Source organism: Mya arenaria, chromosome 6, assembly GCF_026914265.1.
Source record: "Mya arenaria isolate MELC-2E11 chromosome 6, ASM2691426v1".
In the NCBI taxonomy this organism is placed as follows: Eukaryota; Metazoa; Mollusca; class Bivalvia; order Myida; family Myidae; genus Mya; species Mya arenaria.
In genome coordinates, this window is record NC_069127.1 from 75,725,681 (window position 1) to 75,728,935 (window position 3,255).

Consider the following 3,255-nt stretch of genomic DNA (forward strand, 5'->3'; position numbering starts at 1 on the left):
GGCGTTTACCCTATGCCATTAAACGGGGTTTATGTTTAAACCTTTGGTCCTTGAGCTTGTTTTCGTAGATCTCTCATATAAATATTAAACGAAATAAACCATGGCGTAAAGTTGTACCAGACATAAAACACTAGGTTTGCGTGGCAACATGTCCTCTCATGAACGTATTTTAAATTGTTTTCGATAATTTGTGAAAGAAAAGGATCGGTCGCTTAAAATAATAAATTCATTTTGATTTTAAATGCAGTTTCTGAAAAATAGGCCCTGGTAATCCCTCAAAAGAAACAAGACATTTGGTACTTAGGAGTTTTAATTGCAATGACTTCACGTTTATTTTTCGCTGATGAACACACTTTTATCAACAAAAACAACAACTTAATTCTTTGATGAGAACCTTAGAACAATGAAAGTATATATTTCAGCATAGATATGTTAAGTAAATTATTGAAGATGCACTCTTAATCACAAATAGGATTTACCACAATTAATATATTTTTTTTTTAATTTACCGAAGAGTTGATCACTGTAAATCTTTTAGCAGTCACCAATCTTAAATACAAGTAAGTTTTCAGCCATTACATACATGGTTACAATCTCGTTATCAGTATTTAATATGTTCCATAAATGCATTATTTAGTAAGAATTTATGTTTGTTATACATGTATGTGTATTGATTTTAGATAGGAGTGTCACTTTAACTTTTTTCTAATTAGTAGTAGTAGTAGTAGTAGTAGTAGTAGTAGTAGTAGTAGTAGTGGTAGTGGTAGTGGTAGTGGTAGTGGCAGTGGCAGTGGCAGTGGCAGTGGCAGTACCAGTAGCAGTAGCAGTAGCAGTAGCAGTAGCAGTAGCAGTAGCAGTAGTAGTAGTAGTAGTAGTAGTAGAAGTAGTAGAAGTAGTGGTAGTGGCAGTGGCAGTAGCAGTAGCAGTAGCAGTAGCAGTAGAACTAGTAGAAGTAGTAGAAGTAGTAGTAGTAGTAGTAGTAGTAGTAGTAGTAGTCGTAGTAGTCGTAGTAGTCGTAGTAGTCGTAGTCGTAGTGGTAGTGGTAGTGGTAGTGGTAGTGGTAGTAGTAGTCGTAGTCGTAGTCGTAGTCGTAGTCGTAGTAGTAGTAGTAGTAGTAGTAGTAGTAGTAGTAGTAGTAGTAGTAGTAGCAGTATCAGTAGCAGTCGTAGTAGTAGTAGTAGTAGTAGTAGTAGTAGTAGTCGTAGTAGTAGTCGTAGTAGTAGTCGTATTAGTCGTAGTAGTAGTGGTAGTGGTAGTGGTAGTGGTAGTGGTAGTAGTAGTAGTAGTAGTAGTAGTAGTAGTAGTAGTAGTAGTAGTAGTAGTAGTAGTAGTAGTAGTAGTAGTAGTAGTAGTCGTAGTCGTATGCCTGTTTATGTCATCCATTCTGACATGTTTGCTAAAGTTAACGCTGAGAGCTGCACGTGTACAATGATAGATAGAAATGTCATGACTTTCATGTTTAGAATAGTCAATTAATGTGATTTTAGAGCGTAACGTTCGTGTCACTTAATGAGTGGCAAGAATGTCTGCGTAATACTTTGTGTGATTCTTTAACGATAAATTCACGTATTGAAACAAACCTTTACATTAAAGTTTGCATGCAGGGGTCATTTGTTTAATTTTTGAAAAGGTACTTCTAGACGTCTGACTGAATAATTCACCGCAGCTTTTAAGAAGTGTCTTGTTTTAGGGGAAGTAAAATTATCAGTTGTTTATGTCCTTCCTTGCAAATTCGATGGAATCAGCAAAAATAATAGTGTTCGCTAAAGGGGCAGAAGACGTTTGAACGAGTGCATATATCAGTGAGTAATCCAAATTTCCGACGTTGTCTGTGAAGCATAGATTATATATTTTTGATAAACTTATATATCCAGTTTTAAGTTACGGTTCTGAAGTGTGGGGTCTTTTTAATAGTCAGCAAATAGAAAGAGTACATTTAATGTTTTGTAAAGAAATATTAGGAGTAAGAAAACAAACTCAAAATAATTTTGTTTATGTTGAACTAGGTAGGACTTCATTGTTTAGTAAACGTTCTGTAAATTTGATTAGATATTGGCTTAAAATAGTAAATATGCAAACCATAAAATATGTCAGAATTGTATATGATAAAATGTATTGAGAAGTAGATAGAAATCCAAATAATAGATCATGGATATATATGTTAAGAGAATTATTACAGAGGCTTGGATTCAATGATGTATGGTTAAACCAAGGAGTTGGGGATATATCTTTATTTTTAAATGTTTTTAAGCAAAGAGTTACTGATATTTTTATACAGAGTTGGAGCTCAGAATTAACAGAGTCTACCAGAGCTAGAACCTATGTACTTTTTGCAGATTTCAACATAACAATATATTGAAAGGATGTTAACATTGATAAGTATAGAATTGCATTGTCAAGATTAAGGATGTCTGCACACAGATTACAGGTAGAGGCTGGTAGATGGCATAAACCAGCTGCTATACCTTATTCCGAAAGAAAATGTCATTTATGTGATTCACTGGAAGATGAATATCATTTTGTTCTTGAATGTAAACTGTATACTGATATAAGAAAAGCTTACATAGATAAATATTATTATGCAAGACCTAATAAGCTTAAATTTATAGAATTATTCACCTCTCAAAATACTAATGTAAATAGAAAATTATCTATGTTTGTTTTCAAAGCGTTCGAGTTGAGAAATGCCTACTCTAGTTATTACGGATAATATTTGGTTATTCCTCTCGCTGTGTTTATGTTGTTCTATGGAACTGTAATTGTTAAACCAATTTGTAACTGTATGATTGGAAGATTGAGTGACCATTGACTATGTTATAAATATTAACGTATTTTATTGATTGTGAACGCATGGGCGTATTACCTATTGTATTCTGAAATAAACTCTAAACTCTAAACTCTATCAAGTACATTTCTAACACGCAGCATTTCAACATCGTAACATTTCTTGACGCAAACGGTTATTCCCAAAGCAAAGTTTGTCTTGTAATTTACTTAAGGCTTTAAAGCTTACTTTTTCGATACAATTGTATTTGTATTGCTATCGCCTCCGTCTTATGTTAACACGATCCTTTCTTCTTAATTAAGGAATTTAGATTCATTTTTCTTTCTGCTGTTACTTCGTGTTATATCGCATATATTTATTTAGCGATCTTAATGAAATTTTCATATTCTCTCCTGGTTAAAAACCAACCAGAATTGACCATTCGACAGTTGTCAATTCAACAATCTATTGACGAATAAAAGGAATATATA

General features: G+C 33.2%; 1 pseudogene; it reads left to right on the forward strand.

Annotated features, from left to right (window-relative positions):
* Positions 1-1,816: 1,816 nt before the first annotated feature.
* Positions 1,817-2,710, forward strand: LOC128238047 (uncharacterized; annotated as a pseudogene).
* The last annotated feature ends 545 nt before the right edge of the window (positions 2,711-3,255 follow it).